Source organism: Glycine soja, chromosome 9 (genome assembly GCF_004193775.1).
Source record: "Glycine soja cultivar W05 chromosome 9, ASM419377v2, whole genome shotgun sequence".
In the NCBI taxonomy this organism is placed as follows: domain Eukaryota; kingdom Viridiplantae; phylum Streptophyta; class Magnoliopsida; order Fabales; family Fabaceae; genus Glycine; species Glycine soja.
The window spans coordinates 15,009,371-15,036,479 of record NC_041010.1 but is presented as its reverse complement, the minus strand read 5'-3'; the positions used below and the strand labels follow the sequence as shown (position 1 = coordinate 15,036,479).

The 27,109-nt window shown below is 31.9% G+C and overlaps 1 pseudogene; it reads left to right on the top strand.

Annotated features, from left to right (window-relative positions):
• Window positions 1-27,109, top strand: part of LOC114368206 — a 46,763-nt pseudogene that overhangs the window by 8,393 nt on the left and 11,261 nt on the right.

Sequence of the window (27,109 nt, the reverse complement as noted above, 5' to 3'; positions counted from 1 at the left end):
ACGCCTTTTCCGGTTTTTCCGACGTTTTCCTCGAATAAATGTTGGTGGTGACTCCACAGCGGTTTCCTTTCTTGGAAGACGCATTTGTGAGTCTCGCATCGCCCTCCCGACGAAGGGTAGGTTGCAACAAAGGAGATATACACAGCATGGAAATATCCATAAATTATCATACAACAAAAGGTGTATATGTCATTTAAGTTTGTGTGCATGGTAGTGTTTAACAGGCCCGTAGCATGTTCGCTTCGAGCCCCTATTTTAGGGACCTAAATGGGAGGAACTAAAAGGTTTTTAGTGATAATTCCCAAGGTGGTCATATCTTTCTTGACAGTTTCTAGAGTTATCATCCCCTTCGACAAACATATTGCGGCAGTAGGGACTACCAACAACAATATGTTATCAAAGAGAAAAACTCTAGATGAGGATTCACTGTTATCAAGCAAGTCGGAGACCTAGCATGACCACAAATTCACCTCCACTCCTTATGTTCCCATAGACCTGGGTATAGGGCCCCTTTTCAACTCACTGTGTGCGCAAAAAGGTGTTGGTGTTTGTGTGCATCAAATGAATAAATATCTATCTCATGCATACATTAAAAAGCACACTAAAAAGCATCAAAGAGTTATATACAAGGACATAAGAGAAAATAAAGGAAAACAAACAAAAGAGAAGTCATGGTAAGGAATGAACATAGATAAAAAAAATGGCCTAACTCTCTTAAAACCGTCCCCAGTGGTGTCGCTAACTGTCGCAACCTACCCTTCGGCAGGAGGGCGACGTGAGACTCACAAGTGCGTCTTCCAAGGGAGAAAAATGCGCGGACTCGCCACCAATTTTTATTTGAGAAAAACGTTAGAAAAACCGGAAAGATGTGGTCTATGAACTTTAATCGTGAAAGGTTCGGGAGTTTTTTTTACGCACGGGGAAGGTATTAGCACCCCACGCATCCATCACAAGGCGCGGAAGCCTTTAATCAAGTGTGCAAATATGACTTCAAAATATTTTATTTTTCCTTTTTATGTCTTTTTATGTTTTTATGCTTTTTTATGTTTTTAATTTTGGTGTGGTCGACAAGGGTGTTTCCCTCGCTCCTACGTATCCTCAATTGCGATGAGGAAATCAGACCTACGTAGTTCTTTAAGAACTAAACGTTGGTTAAGTTGTTTTTATCCTTTTTTTTGAAAGATAGATTTTAATTGAACAAAGGTCATTTAAGGCGTTGGACCATTAAACAATCTTTTGATTTTGAAAGGAGAGAAACGTTAAGGTGTTGGACATAGATTTTAATTGAACAAAGGTCATTTAAGGCGTTGGACCATTAAACGATCTTTTGATTTTGAAAGGAGAGAAACGTTAAGGCGTTGGACCATTAACGATCTCTTAAGGTGGTCGACAAAAGCGGTAAAGTTACATATTGATTTTATGCTTTTGAACGGTCCATGTCAACCGATAAAAGCAAAGAGGATCATTTTAAGGCATTGGACCTTAAAACGGTTTTTTAGTGATTTTTGCGGACAAAGCTTGATTTGTGAGTTGATTTTAGCTTTAGTTTCACTTTGGTTATTAGTTAATTCATTCAAGGAAATTTCCAAAGAAAAACGTCTGATTGATTTTTTTTTATTATTTTATTCAAATATATTTTGATTATTTTATTATTATTTTGTCCCTTTTTATTTTAACTGAGGTTACGGCGTGAACGATCGGTTGGATTTTATTTTAACAGTGATTAAACGAGATTACAACACAAATAATAAGTTGAAATTCATTTTATCATTTATTAGACGAGATAACAGCTTAAATAAACGGTTAAAGCACGACAAAAGGGGGTACAGAAAACAAACGTAATGAAAACAAAAGTACGCAAAACAAGTAGGGACCACTAAGGCTGCATAGAATGAATTGAAAGATTCAATTTCAGGAACTTACCGGTTGAAGACCGAAGAACGACAAAGAACGATGAAGAACGGTGAAGAATCTCCACGAAATTGCTTACAGAAACGTCTCAGAAGCGTTACGGAAGCACCTCGGCTTGGATTTTTCTCACGGAAACAATTTTTCTCACAAATTTCGAGAGATTTCTTAATACCAGAAGGGCTGAACATTTTTGCTCTGCCCTCTTTCCCCTATTTATAGGAGAAAAGAGGGAGGTGGTTGCCGCCCAGCTCGCCCAAGCGAGCAGGGTTGCTTCCACCAGAAGGCACCGCCTTCTTTTGGAACCCTCGGGAAGGCCCAAGTGGGCCTGGTTGGTATTTGCACCCCCCCTTTTCACTAAATACACCCCCTTGTGTGTTTTTTATTGATTTCTTTCCGAAAAGTTACGGAACTTTACGGATTATGTAATAACACCTATTTTCTTTACGGAGTGTTGCAAAACTTTATGGATTATGCAACGATGTTTGTTTTCGAGGGTTCCGAAAGAAGCAAACAAGGTTCAAGGACCAACCGTAAGCACTCCCGGATGAAATTAGGGTATGACAATAGGCAACATGCACTAAGCATTCCACTAACTATGGGTTATCTAACAAATCATTGTCCAACATTCAAGTTAAGTTAAACTTTTATATGTTTACAATTCTAGATAGAAAAAGCAAGTAAACTTGTTGTCAACCTCTTTTAGATAAACTCCATCAAGTAAGCAACACATTAATGAAATACAAGAAATCACATTAGAAGGGGGTTGAATAGTGTGTTAGATAAACCTATGGAGGTTTTTTGCAAACTAAAGGTTTTTAACAGATAGATCGAGTCTTAAAGACTGTTGTCCAGTGACAAATGATAAGTTTATGACACAATGGTAGCTAGAGGAGAGATGCAAATGTTTTCAAATAAGTTATGTGCTTTGCGATTCTAGTAGTAGATTGATCTTGCATAAATCCTTTCCAAATCTGTCTTAATCATGTTGAATTCAAATGTTAGTTTAAATTAGATAATAGAGAACAATATAATACAAACACATTTTAGTACGATTGAATCCATTTATCATAGGACTATACTTACGAAGAGTAGAAATATTTGTGTAAATGTTTTAATTCCTTTGGATGCATGATAAAAGGCACAATGGATGAGCCACTGGTTTTCAACTTTTGTTTTTATTATCAGTGTGTTGGACACTGGATATTACTTAATAAAACAAGTATTGAAAGAAAGAGTGGACGATAACATAAATTGAGGTAAAGGTATAAAAAGATATTATCATATATGTTCCATATGATGTGTACTATGCACTTACACTTATATCATCAAAACATAAATTTATATCTTTGTATTCATCAAAACATAAAGGAATGAATGGATCATTCTGTGATAGATTGTCCATTTCTAACAATTAAAATTGTGTAAACTAGCATAAACTCTCAAGTCAAGAAACAAAATTATGAAATTTGAAATCAAATGTAATTTCCCCCTTATTAATCCATAATGACAATGTTTTACTAGGGCTCAAATGATTTGAAAAATTTAACTCCTTTTTGCACTATTTTCACTTTAGGAACTGATGTTTTACAAATTTATATAAGATTTAGTCATTTATGTAATTTGATCTTATTTAGCACTATTGTAATATTACATTTTATTATTATGGATTGGTATCATTAATGGTTTTTTAATATTTTTATATTAAGTAAACTTTAATATCATAAGTCAAGTTTATGGAAGCTCCACAAATTTATATAGACTCTCGAGTTTGGCCACTAAAACATTTACTTTCTCCCCAAGGTGAACAACTTATAGTAGCAAAGATAAAGCCAACTCTAGGGTAGGGAAGATAATGGATAGGATCTAGGTAGGATCTTATAATACTCATCCCTATATTTTGAAAAATACTCGTTCCTAGCCTCATAGTCATGCGCGTAGAAACTTTAATCTTCACCCTCATACCCACTAGGTACCTGTATATCCATACTCACACCCACGACCCGCACTTTAGTTACGTATAAAGTTAATAAATCAATAAAAATATATTAATTAAAAAATGAATACAAGTAAATTGAAAATCCACTTGTTACTATTAGTCATACAATTAGAAAAATATAATTATTTTTCACAAAACAGTATATGCATAATATAAATTATTTACTTTAGTGACATATTTAGTTGTATTAGTATATAATATAATAACATGTGGAGGACATGGTAAGAACTATAGCATTTGTACTCACACCCATCCTTGCAAAACCTTACGGGTAAATACCCACCATCATCCTGAGTCTCAATAAACAGATAATTATCCATCGCAATTTTGGATACTTTTATGGGTACCCATAGGATCCAAATCCATTTTTTCGTCCCTACTCTAGGGTGCTATTGTTGGATGCATGATGATTGAGACAATCCTGGCCATAATTTTGAAAATCACAATAGATTGGTTGATTTGATCGTTTTGACTAATAATCAATTTGTTAATCCTTAAAAATTGGAAAGTTTGAAATTCATTGAGAACAAGTCAAGAATAGAACAAACTAGTTCAAAATCAATGATATTTTCAAGAATCAGACCATTTTAATTGAAAATAATAATGAAAGGATACTAATCCTTGTTTCAATTCAATGGTTATGCCTAAAAAAATAAATTGTTCTTAAGTTATAGTACCTAGAAAGTTGTTGCCTTAAGATGAGATACATGTATACAACTATAATTATTAATTAGACACACCATGTGTTCCTTCTCACCTTTTACGCAAATAATTCCAATTCTCGATCCTTCATCTAAGGCATATATCATTTTAAATTCTCATTTTAAAATATTATATTATATATTTAATTGTATTTTTTAATTTCTAATTACATGCACTATTTTTGTACCACATGTCTAATCTACATATTACCCTCCACTTAATTATAACATCTAGTCTTTAGAATGAGTCGGCAATGAAATATAAATATGAAGGTGAAACATTTTTTCACTTTTTGAATGAGTTGGCAATGAGATATGAATATTGTCAATAATGAGATACAAAAACAAATGAATCAGTGATGATGGGTTAGAGGTAATAAGTTTCATTTTCTTTTTGTTCAACTTGACAAGAACCATTCAGACTATAGAGCTTCAAACAATAGGAGTAAAAAGAGGCTAGTTTGATTTTCATAACTATGATTTTTAGTCCAACTGATTGAATCAGTTGATCTAGTTTGATTTTCATAACTATGATTTTTAGTTTCATAAAGTTGTGATGTCATATTTATTTAATATTATTTTATGTATTAATTATTATTATTATTATTGGTTCGAGCATGATTCAATCATAGTTGAACCATTATATAAATTTTGAACTAGAGTCTTGTCTACTTCAATGATTGATGTAACATCTCATTTTTTGTAAATAAATTAAAAAGGATTTTTATTTATAAAAAATAGTTTTAGAAAAAAAATGATGAGGTTTTTATAATTAAATAAATAAGGATAAATAACTTTATTAAAATAATGGTTTGAAGGAGAAAAGAAAGAAAGATATTTGATAGATTCATTTGATAGGAAATAAAATAGAGTATTTGTTTATAGAATAATAAACAAAGAAAAATAGGCTAAATAATAGTCTATGAGTATCTTATCTATAAATAGAGACATGCTAGGTCATTTTTAAGACTGGCGATAGGCTCTACGTCTTCTCTTCCTCTCAATTTCATTTTCCTTTTCGTCCTCCCAAAACCCTCTCTTTTTCCCGCATACACTCAAACATGTCTCAGTAAAATAACAATCTCGGACTTGTTAACCGTTGGATCGTCATGAAATAGCACCAGGTTCATAACTCAACTCCAAATATTCTCATCGTTGGAAATTACGAAAACATGTCGGAGTTAAGATAAATACCCTTCCAATCGTAGCTTTTTTCTTTCCTGCAAAAACCCAAAACTGTCCCAATAAAACTATGATCCCGGACTCGTTAACCGTTGCATCATCGTGAAATTAGGACACCAGGTTCTCATTTTATTTTCTCATGTTTGCACCATTGGGATTTGTAAAAGAACCTCTTTGGAGGGATAAATACTCATCGCATGTAGGCAGTAAAAAATGGAGGCTTCAATCTCTTCTCTTTCTCTCTAATGCTTGGAAACTCTATCAGAACAATCAGAGGAAAAGTTTGAGGAATCTTAGGAAAACTGCTAGAGATGCCGCTATCACTGTCAGAATACACACGTGAACCCGCTTAGAGGTAAGGGATGAGTTATTCACAATTGGGGAGTAGTGAGAACATGTGTAGGGATCCTCAGAGTATAAATTGGAATGGGTTTTTGGGGTGTTTTCGCAAATTTTGATTCTATCCTTACAATTATAACTATGAATTATATATGTTTGACGAACCAATTGAGGTCCCAATGAGAAATTGATGTGTTCTTGTGTTGAGTGTGAACCCTTAAAAAATTGAGTTTTTTTATTAACGTGAATTATACTCTAAATAATATTCTTTAATGACTTATTTTATACAAATTATTATCTTGTTCTACATTTTCCCACGATGATGATCAACATGTTATGTGTGTGTGTGTGTGTGTGTGTGTGTGTGTGTGTGTGTGTGTGTGTGTGTGTGTGTGTGTGTGTGTGTGTGTGTGTGTGTGTGTGTGTGTGTGTGTGTGTGTGTGTGTGTGTGTGTGTGTGTGTGTGTGTGTGTGTGTGTGTGTGTGTGTGTGTGTGTGTGTTTGTGTGTGTGTGTGTGTGTGTGTGTATTGTAATACTAAAATAATAAATTAAAGAAAGTTATAAGGTTAATGCCTAGTAGTAATTTCTTTTGATGTAATCTTAAATTAATTATTGTAGAAACTCTTTTGATTAAAAATAATGTAGTTTGATTTACTATATATATATATGTGTGTGTGTGTGTGTGTGTGTGTGTGTGTGTGTGTGTGTTTTGTGTCATGCAAATATTATTATTTTGTGATGTCTATATGAATTATGAGGTGTGATAAATTATTATAATGAGATTATAATATTGTTATGGAGATTGAGTAGTGCAAAGTGGAATGTGTCCATTTGTGAGATACATGTAAACAAGAGATGGTTGATTGTGATATAATGAGATGTGAAATTGTGAACATGAGTTTTTGATGAGAATCCTGAAACTGGCCAAATACAGGCTAAAGGCCCAAGTGGAGAAGGATGAAGGCCCAAGTGGAGAAGGACAAAGCCCCCGAGTGGAGAAGGATGAAGGCCCAGAGGCAGAGACACTATCAAGACTATTAATTGTTGCTGAAGGCCCAGATTAATTTGAAGGCCTATAATAAATATGTTCTATTTATTTTTATTTATAATTTTTTTGGCCCAAAATGTTTTGAAGGCCCATGTCTATTTTTATCTTTTTGTTCAGATACACTATAAGTATTGGTTTTTGTTTTCAATAAAAGGGGACTTTTGGGCATTTGATAAAATTTGGTGAGAGTTTCTCTCTGGGTTCCTTGTTGAACCAATTATCAGACTTATCAAGGTAATCCTTGTGGCGTCTATCCTGACTTATCTTCCCTCTTTGGAAGTGGCATCATCCAAAACTCCATAGCCTGTATCAAACGTTCTACCCCGTAAGGTTCACATAAGTTTTAGTTGTGAATAAGTGTGTGGTTAACACTTGATGTGACATTACTTGTTATGTGAGTTGTGAATTGTAAATAACCTGACTAGTGTTTATCTTGAGAAAAGTGTTGATGCACAGTGTTAAAGGGAAAGTGTAGGCTTCCTATTTAGGAACCACTGTTAAATTATAGCGCAATGTGTTAAACGTATTTGAAACGCGAGTGTTAGGTCGTGGGTATTGTATAATTCATGAGCAATGTCTATAAATTGAATATGTGATGAATTGTTGAATAACATGTTGCTTTGAGATTTTAATATTGTTATTGAGATTGAGTATAAGTGCAAAGTTGAACATGTGTTAATTTGTGAGATACATGTAAACATGTGATGGTGGATTGTGACATTATGAGATGTGAAATTGTGAACATGAGTTTTAGTTGTGAATAAGTTTGTAGTTAAAACTTGATGTGACATTACTTGTATTGTGAGCTATGAATTATACAATAATCCGACCAGTGTTTATCTTGAGAAAAGTGTTGATGCCCAGTGTTAAAGGGAAAGTGTAGGTTTCCTATTTAGGAACCAATGTTAAATTGTAGCGCAATGTGTTGAATGTGTTTAAAACACGAGTGTGAGGTCATGGGTATTGTATAATTCATGAGCAGCATCTACATGCAAAAATTATTTTAGGGATTGGACCTGAATTAGGAGGGAGAGACCCCGACGGACTCTTCAAAGTGTAGGCCTTGGGGGTAAATACATCCAATTTGAGTGCTCCTTTAAGCCTGTACCGATCCCACATGGTTGGAGCATTCTCGCAAAATAGTGTGACCCTGACTGGTCTCCCTATGATTTTACTTAGTGAGAATGACCTAACATACCCATTTTGTGATGTGTCTTGTTATGTACTCCTAAGCACCCCAAGGTGGTTTTTCACTGACATGGTACCACATTGCATATAGGCTTGAGTCTTAGCATAACTATTGCATAACACTTGCTAATTGTTTATTATGAAATTGATGAGTGTTATTATGTCTTGATCGGAGTGTGTGATTCATGTGTAATGTGATTGATGATTGAAAAGTGAATTTTAAATGACAAAGTGGTGGAATTACGTGAGTTATGTTTAAGTAAATTGTATCTCATTTATATGATATGTATATCTAGCTGTCTTGTTTCTCTATTAGTTAGGAATGTGATAACTCACTCCCTGTGTGTTGTTTGTGTTTAGATCCTGTGATGATCTCAAACTTTTTGTTCGGGGGAGCAGATGACTAGGTGAATTGTTTTAAGGAACCTTGTGCTGAATGACGTCGGGACACAATGCTCTGATAGGATGTGACATTGGGGCATAAGTTTCTATATTAATTGCATGAAGTCTTGAACGACCTTGTTTTAAGCTGAGATGATTTTAGTATTTATTGGACAAGTCATTTTATGATGTTAGAAAAGTGAATGTGAGTCTTTTACCATTTTGAAATGCTTTTATTTAAATGTGTTTTAAAAACTTTTAATTAATTCTGAATTCTTATTCCTTTTATTATTAGTACATATATGTATGGGGTAGAAGGTGTCACAATTGATCCAATTTTAAAAATATTGATCCCAACCATTGTATCTTGAAGATAGCCTCACGCCTACTTGGTTGATCAAATGAACATAATTGGGTTTTACAATACTTTATTTTCTGTTGTATTTTTAGCCTTGAAAGAGAGTTTTGTTGCTTCTACAACTGTATTAGGAGTCTAATCCATTTGGTCAAGAAGTTGATAAAATTTTGGAAATTCCAATGTTTCCCAAAAGATTGGCCTTTAACTAACATTTTAGGATTATTGTCCTCCCCTTGCTTCCATTTCCTCATAAGTTGCATTTTTGCCTTGGAGTTGTAAGACAACTTTCACATGCCCATGACCTTTTGGACAAATTGAGACTTATGCAACTTTATAGTTTTTTTTCAAAGGAGTGTAGAGGGATTTAAAGCTATTGTCTCACATTCATGCCTCACTTCTTACCCACCAACGAAATAATGACACGTGATTTAAGTTGCATGTGTATTTTTCTTTCCATTCACAAAATACCCATCACAAATCCTAAACCCCTTCCTAACATAGAGTGAGGCCCAATAATACTATTGATGATATATTTCTTCTCACTGTTACACGATCAATAGGATTTGCATTAAAGCCTGAAGCCAACAAAATTGAATTGCTTACATGTTGACAGTCAATCAGATCCAAAATATCAAATCGGTATGAAAGGTGTTTGTAAAATTCAACATGGTGAATACATCCTTTTCAACTACAACTTTGAAAATCAAAATCATTGAAGTCATTGTGTTTTGAAACACAATCATTTCCCTCTTTGACCACAATTGAGAACTAAACAAAAGCCTATTACCTTTCTAAATTGATCTCATGCTTCAAATTGATGGTGCAACAATAAGAGATATTAATTTGTAGTGTTGCTACTTTTTTATCATGCACTTCAACATTAATTGTATTCTTTGTATGCACGCTTAATGCCTTGATCGTGTATCCATGAGAAGAAATGTTTTTCAGTACTTAGAAGCATTATTGTGCCTCACTCTCTATTAAAATGGGATTAAGGATTTGAGAGTGATATTTTATAAATTGATTGAAAAATGAAAATGAAAACTTAAATGATGTATCATTATTTTATTGGTGGAGCAAAACTAGACGTTAATGTGAGGTAGCAAATTTAAATCTAGTGAAAGACCCCTAGAAATATGTTCAATGCAATGAAATCACCTATCTCCACTCAAGCTTGCAAATCAACAAATTCCTTCAATTTGAATGTTACCAATGAGTCAAATTGTTCAATCTTCATAACTCATAATAAGTCTTCATAGTTGTTGTCATTAACTCTACACCATGCATCATAACAGAAAAGGAAATGAGGCAAAGAGAATTGGTATGAAATTCTGTATTTCAATAATAACAATGATTACATTATTTATAATTTGTACAATGGGAATAGAATGACCTAGAACCTAGGAGGATAAAATGAAATCAAAGCATATTCTTGTACTATTTATGGACAGCTCATAAACGTAATAAATATGCAAGAAAAATAAGGAAAGGGAAATAATGCTCTAATGTCAAATAATGCTTTGTTGTCAAATAATGCTCTGCTATCAAATAATGTTGTTGTTATGTAGTATTTAAGCTAGGATTATATGCTTTCTCTGTTAACCCCCGACAAGCTGGAGGTGCAAAAATGTTTTGTAACTGCGGCTTGGAAAGATTGGTGCTGAAGGATTGAGGAGGGAGAGCCTTTGTGAATATATCCACAAGTTGATTTAAAGAAGGGACTCGGAGCAGTAACATGAGTCCAGCTTGGGACTTTTCACGGACTAGATGACAATCAATGTCCAAGTGTTTGGTGCGTTCATGAAAGACCGGATTGGCAGCAATGTGAAGAGCACTATGATTATCACAGTAGAGTATGGAAGTCTTGGAAAGGGGAATCAGTAGATCTCTTAGAAGGTAAGAAAGCCATTGTAATTCACAAGTTGCAGAAGCAAGTGCTCGATATTCAGCCTCAGAAGAGTAACATGAGACTATAGTTTGCTTCTTGGTTTTCCATGAAACAAGCGAATTGCCTATAAAGAAGCAATAACCAGTAATAGAGCGCCTAGAGTCAATACACGTTGCCCAATCAGCATCACTAAACCCAAGTAGATGAGGAGAGCAGGTCCTTGGAAAAAAATAAGCCTTTTCCTGGACACCCTTTAAGATATTGAAGAACGCGGACAACTGCAGCATGATGGGCTTTTGTTGATTTTGACATAAATTGACTTAGTTGTTGTGTAGCAAAGGCAATATCAGGGTGTGTGCTTGTCAAATAAACCAGTCTTCCAACTAGGCGTCTATAAGATAGGGGATCATCAAGAAAACTAGAGGAATCATTATGGAGTCGAAGAGAATTATCCATAGGAGTGGAGGATGGCTTACACCCAAGCATACTAGAATCTTTCAGTAAATCCAAACAATACTTACGTTGGCATAATGAATTTCCTTTATCAGAATGTGCAACTTCAATCCCCAAAAAATATTTCAGTTTCCCCAAATCCTTAATGTGAAAATTAGTGTGAAGAATACGCTTAATGCGTTCAATCTCAGCAAGGGAATTACCGGTCAGCACAATGTCATCAACATATACAATTATAGCAGTAAATTCAGAATTATGAGCCTTGATAAATAGACTATGATCAGCATGGGCATGCGAACAACCACAAGTCAGCAATAGATTAGATAATTTTTCATACCATTTTTTTGCTGGATTGCTTTAATCCATAGAGTGATTTCTTTAATTTGCAACTCTAACTTGATGTGTAACCAAGCAAGCCAGGAGGGATCTCCATGTAAACGTTCTCCCGGAGGTCCCCGTGTAAGAAAGCATTGCTAACATCTAATTGATGGAGATGTCGTCGATTAATCGATGCCAGAGCAAGAACAACTCTAACAGTGGCCATCTTAACAGTAGGGGAAAAGGTTTCAAAGTAATCTATGCCCTCAATTTGAGAGTATCCTTTTGCAACAAGATGAGCCTTGTAACGCTCAATGCTGCCATCCGATAGTCGTTTGATTTTATATACCCACTTGCACCCAATTGGTCATACATGAGAAGGGGTTTGAACAATGTCCCATGTTTGATTCAACTACAGAGCCTTGATCTCACATTTCAAGGCATCACACCAACATTGATGTTTCATAGCTTCATGAAAACTGGTGGGTTCATGCTCAGGTGATAGAGTCATAAGGAAATGGCGATGAGAAGGAGAGACATGAGTGTATGAGAGGAAACTCTGAATGGGATATATGCATGTTGATGAGGCTTGAGCAGACTTGAGGGAAGGAATTTGAAACTGATAATCAGAAAGGTAAGAAGGAGGATGAGTGTCGCAGCTGGAGTGACGTGGTAAAGCATGGTTAGATGGTGGTTCTTAGATATGTTGATCAATGATGTTGGGGTTTGGTGTGTCGATTTAAGAAGGAGTTGAAGTATTTGGGAAAGGTGATGATGAGCCATTAGGTTGAGGAATTGTTGGTTTAGTGTTTGTTGTGATAGGTATGGATGGGGTAAATTGAGGTGGTGTGGGTAGTGTATGTGAAATTGAGTCTATATGTGAATTTGGCTGGGCTTCGCTAGTAGAGAGGTTTTGGTTTGTGTGAAAGGGAAAGAAGGATTCATGGAAAACAACATTTCTGGAAATTTGAAGAAAAAAATTCTTTAAGAAAAAATTCAGGACCATTATCAGATCGAATGCATTTAATTTTTGTTTCAAATTGATTTTCAATCAAATTAATAAAATTTTTAACATGTGTTTTCACTTCACTTTATGATTTTAATAAAACCACCCAAGTATATCTACTAAAATCATCAAGTATAGTTAAGAAATATATATGTCCATGAATTTATGATTTAGAAAATGGTCCCCAAATATCCATATGAATCAACTCAAAAATTTTAGAGCTTCTACTCGAATTAAGAGAATAGGGCAATCGTTTTTGTTTAGCTAAATGACAAATGTCACAAATTTCATTAGAATCTTTTGAAATAAAAGGGAATTGTTGATTTAAGGCATTAAGACGATTACCAGATAAATGACCTAATCTAAAATGCCAAAGCTTAGAGTTATTGGTGTTGGTGGTGGTGATATTGTTGGTAGATGGGCTTCTATCCTTTCCAACTATCAAGTGAAAAAGGCCTTCCTTCAAGTTAGCCAAACCAATCATCTTCAATGTGCTCATGTCCTGTATTTCACAAGAAATTTTAGAAAGATCACTAGAAAAAGTAATATGACATGGGAAAGTATATAATAACTTTGGGATAGACAAAAGATTGAAGCTAAAATCAGGAACAAAAAGAACATTATGGATAATAAAATCTGGAGTGAATTTTATGTTGCCCGAAATGTGGGCTTGGACAGTGGATCCATTGGGTAAATGAATCTTTACTGGTGCAATTGTAGAACATGTATAAAAACAATCTAAGGAACAAGTTATATGGTTTGTGGCTCCAGAATCAATTATCCATGGTGTGGTGTGTGAACTAAGAGTGTTAAGTGTGTGTGTGGTGGAAACAAAATGACTACCAAAACAAGAATTGTGAATTTGATTTGGGCTAGAATGAGTGAGGTTGGCTCGTGTAAGAGTAGTCTCTGAGCTTGCACCACCAGGTCCAGAGGATTTGCTGAGAAGATTCATCAATTGTTGGTATTGGGCAATTGTAGGATCGTCCTCACCAGATGAGTCGGAGGTAGCCATAGGGAGATGGCGGCTGGAAGCTTAGAGGGCTCTTGATACCATAACAGAAAAGGAAATGAGGCAAAGAGAATTGGTATGAAATTCTGTATTTCAATAATAACAATGATTACATTATTTATAATTTGTACAATGGGAATAGAATGACCTAGAACCTAGGAGGATAAAATGGAATCAAAGCATATTCTTGTACTACTTATGGAAAGCTCATAAATTTAATAAATATGCAAGAAAAATAAGGAAAGGGAAATAAATGCTCTGCTGTCAAATAATGTTGTTGTTATGTAGTATTTAAGCTAGGATTATATGCTTTCTCTGTTACATCATACAAGATTTGTCTCCATTGTAGATTTTCTCTCTTCCCTTATATACTACACAATGTCTTATCCATGCAAAGGCCTTACACTCCATGACCATTAAAATAAGTTTTTTTTATTCTCTTGGATTTCCTCTAGTTATTTCATTAATTGTTGTAGATGTTCCTCATTCTTTTCATGGTCAATCCATTAATTTTAAGGACACAACAAAGGCATCAATCATACATGTGATAAGAGGTAAATAAGAATATCATATTTATGATAATTTTGATTCAACAATGATGAAATTAATTAACTACTCTTTTTGATTTAAAAATTAAGTTTTGAGTGGTCTAGACCCCCTTCTTACTCAAATTTTTACTTAAAAAGAAAATTCTTAAAAAGGGAATAACTTAATATATTTGTGTGTGTTTGCAATACAAAATCTAATCCGTTTTCATTGGCGCAAATTATTAAAGAAAATAAGGAAACTAAGTAAATTGAAGGAAACAGGGAAAGTAGGAAAAATATCTATCTAAATAAATAAAAATATACTCTAAATATACATAGAGATTTTATCATATTCACAACATTTTGAATTCTCTAAAGTCTTCTTTCCCACAACAATTTTCTTATTTATAATCAACATGCCTCTTTCTAATTATTTTTACATCCAACTAACTAATTATTTCAAGAGCTATGAGTTATCTAACAAAAAATTTCAAAATATGGGTTTTCATTCTATAAAGAATATGAGTATTTGCTTTGCCCAACTATAAGAATTGGGATGTTAGGGAAATATATCCATATTTACCATAATATGCTTATTTGAAAAAAAAAATCCATATAATCACTTTTGCAGGTTGAGCATGAGTTATCAACAAAAAGTAGTACCAGAGATAAATTAATCCAAGAAATGGAGTATGCCTATTTTTTTACTCCATGTGACATAAACTTAAGCAATTATATGATATACTAATGCCAGTTGAACAATCTTGCAATCCTTATTTGGAATGACTAATGTGGATTTGCTTACATATATATTAGCAGGAAATTCCAGTGCTTTTGATATTCTCAGTCTCAAATGTCTTTCAATTTCTTATATTTTTCATATTTTATTTTATAAACTCTAGAAGTTATGATTCTTTTAAATATTTTCAAGGAATATGTCTTATAGTAAAATATTACTCCTTGTTTTGATGTGTTTAGCATAATGAAAAGATTTATGCAGTTGTTGAGATCATTATCAAATTACCTATCTTAGAAGTCATCCTTTTATTAGAAAAATTATCATAAATTAAACTTATCATAAATTACCATATAACTTGTTTGTTTGGAGTGGAAGGATCAATTTACAAGGCAATCAACATAAAATGAGACAGTATGCCTTTGGGTTAAGGAAGCTTTAAAAATTGGCTAAGGTAAAATGTCACATTGTTTAATCAAATTATATTTGGTATAGGGCTTTTTGATGTATTAACATGCTTAATAGATTTGTAACTTGTAGGAATGTCATTTTATTATGTTATCATTTATTATTGATTGAGTTACATAATCTATTGTTTTTTTAGCAATGTGATGGTGTGTATTTTTGTTTCCTAATGTAAGAGATAAATTTACATTATCGATATGCACTAAAAATTGTGTGGAGAGATAATTGTGTAAGTGTGATTTTGAATGATCATTTGTATATTTTCCAAGTAATATCATGTTTGTTTCTAAATTCAATAATTGTTGTGGGTTAAATGACCTTGTGTATGTCTCTATATACAAATTGACATTACTTTCACTCTTTCATTCTAAAGGCCCAAAGGCACTCTTACGTCTATCATCAAAGATTTTTGGTAGTTCAGATGTGATTGAAGAGAACAATGGAGATGCATTTGCAGCGCATCAACGAAAATGTGTTCATACCATGTTTGGTACTTTTCTTCTATCATACAAAATTTTGCAACCAATGAAAACCAATGTTTGTTGATTAAATACCCTTTTCCTAATATTTATTAAACTTAACAATGTTCCATGTGTACCAAGTCTATGTAAATGTTATAATTGTTTTTTGATAAAAAAAATACTTATTGTCGAGAGAGAAAAAAGATAAAGAAGTACAACTAAGGGGAGGATAATAAATCCTTTAAAATAGAAAGATAAAATACAACGTAAACCATAAACAATAATGGAGGGAAAAAGAAAACTTAATGGATAGAAAGATTGCTCAATCTCATTGTAGATCAGAGAGGACAACACCTTTAAAGAAAACATGAGCAAAAAAGGCAAACAAATTCTCTTTAAAGAATACTAGAGTTACTTGCCAACCACATTATTTTTTGAAATTCTTTAGTCATTCTTAAAAATTGCTTTAATGTATAGCGATATGCCTAGTTCTTTCTAATAATCCTGACAATGGTATTTCAAATCCAAAGAAAACTAGTCACCTCATTGTGCATCAATATGCAACCCAAAAGAACCATATAAAGTTCACAAATCTACAACAAGTCTTTTTGTATTAATCACATAAGTATTTTTGTCATAATGATTTTTTTTTCATTAGTATGCAACAAGTATATGTTTATGTATTTTGTATTACTGGAATTTTTTTTGGTATAAAACCTTATTACTTATTCATCAATTATTTAGATGTTTTCACCAATAAGTTTATTTCAAAGTTTGTTAATTTTAAATTAGTCTTCATATGGTGGTCTTTTTTCTACATAGATATCATAGTATAAAAAAATCGTTTAACTCTAGAATTGAAGCAAATCATAAATTATACTTGTTACTTGGGATAGGGCAACTTGATTAATGATAATGATTGAGCTCATATGTTTTCTACTTGTAATTATTGCTTTCATTGGTCATAAATAAAAATATTATAGTTAGATTTACCCTTATCCTTCAAGATGCCTTTTTATTTGTGGTTTAAGGCATTCGAATCTTTGAAGATGTTTTTAGTCATAAGGTATGTATGCTCATAAGACTTTGGGACTCATGGGTGAACTAATTCTCATCATATATCTTAAAAAATAATTATGATTAAATTCATGTATGTTATTCCAACAAAAATTATAAAAGTAGAAAACTTGACTATATCACATAACAACTATATGAATGCTTACTTTTGTTGCCTTTATTTTTCTGCCTTTGAAACTGCTTTGACAATTCTTTTTATGCTTCATAGAATGGTAAGGGTGTCCTCATTAAATCCGTTGGTATTATTGATGCAACTACAGATAGTGTTTTTGAAGTATTTTTAAACACTAAACAACAAAAAAGATACAAGCTTCCTATAAGAAGTGTTTGAGAGTCTTTATAACATATTGAAGAACTTATTCTTTCCTATAATTACTTTTTCAGGTGGGATATGTTGATGAGTGACTTGGAGTCGGTACACACTTATGATGGACATTGTGGTGCTGTTTATGGAACATACAATCCTAAGTATCTAACTTGGTAATCGATGCATGTTGCCATCTTCAAAATTTTAAGGATTATTTGTTGGTTATGATAAGAAAAGAATATATAGGATACGCTGATAAGAGAGCAAAAAAAATAGTGGAAAAATATACAAGCATAATAAGCTCTTATCAAATAATTAACGCACAATAGATAACTCGGTAGATAGTAATACAACAACAACAACGATTGTGTTATCTCATTGGTGAGGTTGGCAAGGTGAACCACATAATGAAATTGAGCTTGATCAAAAAAACAAATTCTTATAAATATTATTTATGAAGAGATCCCATTTAATAATTTCCTCTAATATTCTTCTTGATTTTCCTCTACCTAGTTATGTAAAGCTAGGAACCATATGATTTACTTAGTTTTCTCAATGGTGCCTCCAATAGTCTTCTTTGCAAATCTCAAAACCATCTTAACAGATTTTTTGTCATTTTTTCCTCAATAGGTTTCACACCGATGTCTCCCAATGTACAATTAGTCAAATGTAGTATCTTTAACACATGTTTAGCACATGCTTAAATTAGTTTCAACACAAATATGTGTAATTAGAACTTGGTTATCATTATTATGTAATATTGTTATACCTCACTCATGTAAATATAAATACAATAGTGTGTAATCTATATTAGACACACAATTAGCAAACCTAAAATGGTATCTATAGTTTAAGGTTTGATCTAGTCATTGTGGCTAAGAATGTGATCTAGTCCCTTTTGCCATTGTGGCCAAGAATTCAAAAATTGTTTGTGATTGTGATTTTGGTTGCAATATATAGGTTTCAGGAATCTCTATGACTGCATCACAATTACTAAATTAGAGATGCAAATGCATTAATCTCATTTGTCCATAATTTTTCATAATATCAAGGATTATGATGAAATTATAATGGTGACTATTTTGCAATTTAAATTGTAGGTGTGCCCCAAACTTATAAGCTTGTTTATTAAATAGCTTAGTTTGTCCAATAATATCTTATTCTACTACACATTTCCAAATGTTAATAAGAATATCATTAGGGCAAATAATTTTACCATTATTTGTGCTCTTAAAATCTCAACTTACCACTCTAACCAGAATTTTGTGATAGAAAGACATTTTATTTGTAGTATTATATTTTTTATTATTTTGTTTCATGTTGATACTTGCTCAACAATGAAAAGCTTATAAAAATAGTTCTCTCATCTTCCTTGAATACCTTGATCTATAATTCTTAGAAATAGGAAAAATATTTTTTTAGCATAGCGTTGAGGTTGTAAAAGGAAAAACATTTGTATATCATATTCCATCTCTTCCTAACCCAACTCTCTCATCTCATAAAATTTAAAATAATGAAGGTTGGATAAGCTAACATGATATGCATATAATATATTGTTTTTTTGAATAAAAAGTTGTAACTAGCCAAACATCAAATTAGAACAAACATATGCTAAACTATGTTGGCATCCCCTTAACTATCAATAATCGACCAACAAACTACAATATTATTAAGATAAAAGGCACAAAACCAACAAGAAATCATGGGGGGACTAGACCAAAACCCATGAACAACAATCAACAAAAATGAAAAAAGAGAGTTAATCCACACTAATTTTAAAAATAATGAAACCTAAGAGATCGAGGGATAGGCTCCCACCAAGTGATATCTAATATATGATCAACTTCATAATTGGCTAAAGCATATGCACATTGATTTTCCTACCTATAAATGTGTGAAAACTGAAAACTTATATGAGAACACAAATTAATGCAATGGATTAAAGTATAACATGGTAGTTTATCCAATCCTATCTTCCTATTTTGACCACCAAATAGCCCCTAAAAATTATTACAAACAGATTGCTACAAGTATTCAAATTCTAAAAAAACAATTATGTATTGTTTTTAAAATAGTTCAACAATTTTTCAATTTAAGTGTGGATTATTATAACAAATAAATATTTCCATGCCCTATCAACTTCACTAAATTGATTGACCTTCATCCTGAAAATTTCTTTATAATAAACATGTATTCTTGTTTTATAGTTCTTTGAGTGTATGTGTGTGTGTTTATACATGGTATAATTTTTTGTGATAAAATTAGTTTCTGAGTATATATATATCATTGATTATCTACTTTGTCATCTATTTATTTATTAATTTATATTTGTATTAGTGAATACGTATCAAGTTCTATTCTTGTGACTTAATCCATGTTTTACTTTCAAAAATGTCCATTCATAAATTTCCTCTAAAAATCTTATATATCCAGGTGGCATTCAAAGTGAGATTTTATCTTTTCTAAGCAATGGTTTCAAGCACAAGATGGAACACAATAAGAATACTATAAATTTTACTCTTTTAATTAATTTTTTTATTAAAATTTCAACAAACTAAAGCTTTAGAATTATACTTGTCAAACTAAAATAACTTTCCAAAATTGAAGTTTTTATAGTTCAACACAAGATGGGCCCTTTTTACTTCATTTTGTCCAAACATCTTATAAATACTTAAGTGCAATAGTGAACTATTACTATGGTGATTGTTATTGTTGCAACCATGTTGGTGTGGATCATCAAAAGTGATTCTTTTGTGTTTGTTGATTTATATACTTGGAATTATGTTGTACTTTGACTAGGTTGATTATGTTGACATATTTTATATGTTTAACTGATACAGTTATCTTGCAATTCTCATCTATACATAAGAAAAAGCCACCAAGATTTGGATATCAACATACAAAAATCAATAGTAAGATTTTTTATTACTTTAAGTAATTTATCTTCATTCTTTGAGCACTAGTTTTTTTAATATTTTTTGTTCTTTTTGTTTTGAATTATTGGCATACTAAAAGCTTAAATAACTCGCGATCAATCCAACTTTTTAAATTAACTATCCACCTCCAACCTCATGCATAGCTGAAAGTGAATGAAAAGTTTAACAGAGAAGTATTTCAAACCACAAGAAAAGTCATGCAAAGAGAATTTTACACAATTATCCAATGCTAAAACATTGCTAAGAAATTCAAACAATAAAAAAACAATATATTTATTTTTTGTATAGAAAATAAAAAATTCAATGTGATAAAAAGAAGATTATTACAAAGATTTTTGGCTAAAAGAGATCTTGTGTACTATAAAAAGAAGACAAATAAGGAACAATAAAAATATCAATGAAGAAAAAACTATCCAATATGCACATCTTTGCGAAGAAAATTCCCAAACAAGGTCATATACTTATGCTTAATCCTTTTTCTAAATTAGTTGTTGATCCAACAAACTCCTTAAAGATGCGAGGGATATATTTCAACCTAATGCACTGAAGTTTTACCTTAATTAGTATGGTTTCCATCAAAATGGGTGGAAAAATCATGGTTATTAAAACTTGGTCATACTAGTTCACTAGAAAATTTACCTACCATCTAGTTCATCACAAAATCATTTTGTTGTCAAATAGACTTTACACTGATAAAATGACCTAAAATTAGACAAACTAGTAATAACTAACAGTTCATTGGGTCAGGACAATTTATTGAAAAAATATTTAACCAATCACTTGATTTTTTAGACTCATTGGATGAAACCAACATTTTAATTGAAGGAAATATTTTACTTTATAGAATTGTGAGGGCACACATTTTTAGAGTATTGCCAATGTGGGACTTTTTTATTTTGCAACATAGTACACTCTTCTTTGTAAGATGAAAAGTTCAATTTTTTTTATTTTCATTTGATGTGGGACTCTTCGTTTTCAACATCATACCACACTACTAATATATGACTTTTCTATGAAATGTAACCTAAGTTATACATTACTGATGTGAGACTCTTTTTTTCAGTAACAAAGTACCACTTCAACCCATCTACGAGAGCTTCTCCTATATTATGTAACAACATGAGGAATGGTTTAGGTATAGGTACAACAATATAATCTCTTTCACATGACATTGGATATAAGTACTCCGATGAAAAAAATTCTAGATATATCGTCCAACGAGATTATTTTTTTGTTTAAAATTCTTTAGTTCAAGCAAGTGAAAAGATCAAATCAAATTGGAACAAGAATCATTTTGAGAAATAAAAAACTATATATAAAATTTATAAATAAATAAAATAAAATAAAACAATTATTAGTTTTAATGCATAAAATTGGAATACTTTTTTTGCTAAATAAATTTGAATATCAATATGAATACTTTGTTATACAAATTTTATTGATTTCATACATATTTCATAATTGATGCTAAATTTTTAATTTTATAAAATAAATATTATTTTAATTTTAATATTCTTTAATACATTATATATTTTAGGGTACACTATATTTTTTGTCCCTAAACTTTTTATTTATGTGTTAGTCTCTTAACTTTTTTTCATCCTTTTAGTCCTTTAACTTTTTTTCGTAGTTACTTTCAACCCTTTAAAGTTATTAAAATTAAACATGAAAAAAAAAGTTAAGAGACTAAAAGTCAACACAAAAAAGAAGTTAAAGAACTAAAAATATAGAAAACCCTAGCCTATATTATATATATATATATATATATATATATATATATATATATTGCTCAATTGATATATTATTCAAAAATCTACTCCTTTAATTCACTTTTTTTGCAAGAAAAGTGATGGAAGAAGAAACCATGTGAATTAAAAGCACTGTAATTTATTCAAATAAATAAAGATTTTTTAAACCAACAAACAACAACACCTCTCAAGAGTCAAAACTACAATGGTTTATCAAACAAAACATTTAAATTGTAATTTTTTTTTTTATTTTTTACTTTTGATTTTGTCTCCTATTTTTTGTGCAATTTTAGTCTTTATATTTTAGAAAATTTATAATTTCAAATTTATGTTCATTTGTTTGTTTTTTTTTTTTTTGCATTTAAATCAATTAAATTATTTCTTGATAATACCTTAAATAAATGTCTGAGAGTTAAGGTTCAATTGGACCAAAATAAAAATTAAAGCATACTTAGAACTGAAGATTGTACTAAAATTATGAATTTTCTTAAATGTGAGGACTAAAATAAAGAGAGAGAGAGACCATTTAAAAGAAAAAAAAAACTTTCAGTAAAGAGAGAGAGAAAGAGACTGAAACTTTTAGAAAAGAGACACAAAAAGAATTCCATTTAAGAAGAAAAAAAACTTTTAGCTTTTCCCTTTTTCTATCTTCTGATTTATTAGTTCCTTTTTATGTCTCTTTTCTCCGTTTTCTTTTCCTAACTTATGTCTTCGGGTTGCAAAAACAAATTACTCCTTTTGTTTCACTTTCATTATTCCTTTTTTCTCACTTCTTAAGCAATTAGTTTAATTGTTAATGGTTGTAAGTTCTAAAGTTGTTGCCTGTATTTTATTTTATTTTTTCAGTTCATCTTCTTCGTGAACTCAATGACAAATTTTGGTGACCTGAGATGTAAACGAACTATGAATTGGTACACACGAACCAATTCATAGTTCTATGATGAAGTGGACAAATTATATGATTATGTTTGGTTGGAACAATTTCTTTTCAGAAGCTGTGTTATACAGTATAAGGAAATAAACCATTTTTGTTGTTGTGGTAATGTGTAATTTGTCTTACACTTTGATGTATTTTGCTTAACTATAAACTCTAACATGATTAAGAGGACTCTTTTTGTGACGCCCTCTACCCCTCAAATAATGTACTAATAATAAAAGAAGTAAGAAGTCAAAATTAATTAAAAGTTTTTAAAACACATTTAAATACAAGTCTTTCAAAAGGGTAAAAGGCTCACATTCACTTTTCTAACATCATAATAAAACTTGTCTAAATAAATAATAAATCATCTCAGCTCAAAACAAGGCCGTCCAAGACTTCGTGCAATTAATATAGAAACCTATACCCTAATGTCACATCCTATCAGAGCATTGTGTTCTCGTGTCCTCTAGCATGAGGTTCTTCATAGTCATCCACCTAATCATATGCTCCCACGAACACAAAGTTCGAGATCATCACAGGATCCAAACACAAATAGTACACGGGGAGTGAGTTATCACATTCCTAACTAATAGAGAGAAACCAGATAACATATAGGTATAAATATCATATAAACAAAATACAACTTACTTAAGCATAGTTCACGTTATTTCACCACTTTTTCGCACAACACCACACACGTCTCATTCGTTTTCACGACATTCACGTACTCAATGATCAAAACACAATATCACTAAATCAATCCATATCGATCAATACGCAGGTGTTATGCAACAGATATACTAAGACTCAATCCTATATGCAATGTGGTACCATGTTAGTGAAAAACCTCATCGGGCGCCTAGGAGTACATGACAAGACAAACTACACACTAGCAAGTCAAGTCACTCTCACTAGGTAAAATCATAGGGAGACCAGTCAGGGTCATGATATTTTGCGAGAATGCTCCAACCATATGGGATCAACATAGGCTTAAAGGAGCACTCAAACCGAGTGTATTTACCCCCAAGGCCTACACTCCAAAGAGTCCGTTAGGGCCTCTCCCTCTTGATTCAGGTCCAACCCAGAAAACATTTTAGCACACAGACCCTATCTATGAATTGTACAAAACACACGACTCCTCAATTGTTCTCAAAATAGTTTTATCTTGTTGCGCTTGTGATTAAACTCGTCAGGTCCCCACAGTGGTTATCATCACAATAGTCGTCGCGCATTAACTCGTCGCCCTTAAAGGGACTTAGCATTAACTCTTCGCCCTTAAAGGGTCTTAGCATTAACTCATCACCCTTGAAGGGTCTTATAATCGTGTGATTGTACAATTCATAGCTCATAACTCAATGCACACAACATCTCAATGCACACATATATATTACAAGTCAATATATACTCAATTTATCACATATATTTGGTCTCAATCAAAATGGAATGGTATAATCTCAAAGTAGCATGTTATCGCACCTCATGAATCATACACACTTTACCTATGAACTATGCAATACACATAACTACTCAATTATTTTCAAAGTCATTTTAACTTGTCACGCTTGTGATTAAACTCGTCAGGTTCCTACAATGGATCCCATCACAATACTCATCGCCCTTAAAGGGTTTTACAATTGTGTGATTGCACAGTTGGCTCACAACTCGATACAAACATCTCATCTCAATACACATGTATTTCACCATTCATCACAGGTTCAATTTATCACATACTCACAATTTGAATCACCATTTCATAATTTCAACATAACAATTTATACAAAAGGTTTATCACAACATGGGGAGTAAAACCCTCAAATAATTTCACACAATTATATCAAAATCATGGGTCAAAACACAAAAACATCAAGAGCACTCAAATTTATCAATCAATTTTTATCAGAACATCAATTGGTACGTAAAACACAACAATATTGTATTTATAATCATAAAGGAAAAGTTATAATTCAATAAACATCCCAAAATAAACCCCAATTTAATCCTCTAAGGATCCTTACACATGTTCATTCTAACCCCAATTGTGATAAACTCATCCCTTATCTCTAAGTGGCTCACGTGTGTATTGTGACAGCAATAGAGGCATCTCTAGCGGTTTCGTAAGATTCTTCAAGTTTTTCCTCTAACTACTCTGATAGGATTCCTAAAAGTTAGAGAATGAGAAGGGATTGAAGCTTCCATTATACTGTCTACATGCGATGAGTATTTTTAAAATCCCAACGGTAAAAATATGCAGAAGTGAAAGGAGAACCATATATCAAAATTGCACTACAATCCAATGGTTAACGAGTCTGGTATCATGGTTTTACTAAGACAGTTTTGGGTTTCTGCAGGAAAAGAAAAAACTACTATGCAAAGGGTATTTCTCTTAGATCCGACACATTCGTAATTCCCAATGGTGAGAATGTTCTTAAATGAATTTCGAACTTGGTGCTCAAATTTCACGACGATCCAACGGTGAATGAGTTCAAGATCGTCATTTTTCTGAGACAGGTTTTGTGATATGCGGGAAAAAGAGAGGGTTTTGGAAGGAGGAGAAGGGAAAACGAAATTGAAAAGAAGAGGTGGCATAGAGTGTATCGTCAGTCTGAAAATTGACCTAAGTTGCCTCTATTTATAGATAGGATACTCATAGCCTATTATTTACTCTATTTATTTATTTTTATTATTTTATAAAAAAGAACTCTATTTAATATATTTTTGTTCCTTCAAATCATTATTTTAATATAGTTATTTCTCTTTATTTATTTAATTATAAAAAGCTCACCATTTTCTAAAACTCTATTTCTTCTTCTTTTTATTTTTAACTAAAAACCTTTTTAATTTATCTACAAAAAAATGGGATGTTACACTTTTCATTAAAGCTTCTTGGCAATAAGGTTAAGCATTTGACTTCCACTTTGTGTAAAGCACATGATCATTTTTAGTCTTACTAATATGTTTAGGATAGTATAGATTTGCTTCATTTTTTTGTTTTTTTTTATTCTCTATTGCTAGTTTTCTTTTTTCAAAAGGATCACTTATCCTTTAGCCTCTTAGTCTTTTATCTAAAAAACAAAAAGAAATAATTTCAACTGCAAGGTATTAAAAGGTAGAGAAATGTTTCTTGGACACCCCATGTGCTATTCTACACCTAGAGAAAGAAAGACAATAGAGAAAAGTGATAGATGCAAAAGATATTTGATGTGACAAAAAGAGAGAGATAGGGACAAAAGAAGAGTGTCAAGTGTTCAAAATATTAGGGTTATCACTACTAGAATACATTTACCTGCTCATTTTCTTACACTTAAATATATATATATCATGAATAATTTTTAAGGCCAAAGGTTATGATTTATATTTACTTTAAATCTTTTACAATCCATTTAATTACCTTGTTCTAATATGAATTTATAGTTTAGGAAAATAAGAACATCAATTGATATTCTTGCTACCTTGAAAATTTTTAGTGCATTTGTTTGGTTCCAATCCAATACTTCAACAAAGTGATTTTGTTAAAATATTAAATATTCCTTTAAATTCATAGATTTTGTTAAACTCATTAGAAGAAAAAGAATAAGAAAATATTACTATTGACTTCTTTATGACCATTGATGAATTTTAACTTCAAATGTATTTTGTTGTGGTTGTAGCATCTACATGGGAAATCAGAAATTTGAACACAACTATGGGATTAGATAGACCAAGATGTTTAGTGACTCATACTTTAGAGATACACTCTCAATCTTGGTATCGATGGAAGAACAACCAACATTACACAAAATTTGAGAAGAGCATCCCTTATGCATTGTTGTGCCAAGTGGCAGGTCAAGTAATAGAACTTTTGTTTCCATATTGTATCAATCTAAGCTCTAAAATTGTTAAGAAAGTCAACCTATGAATAGTATGAGATATAAATATTCACATAATATCATAAAAGAAATGGCGAAACTTGGGGGTGGAGAAAAAGCTTTGTATTTTATTTTGGATGAAATTCAAAAAGATAAGTTTGGGTAAATTGCACTTTGGGAGCATATTTGAGTCCTTGGTATCTTATTCCATTTTAACATTACCATAAGTTGAAAGCAAAAGAATTCTATATTAATTGTATATTTGTACATTCATGAATCTCCTTTTTATAGGGTAAATGGCATCCTA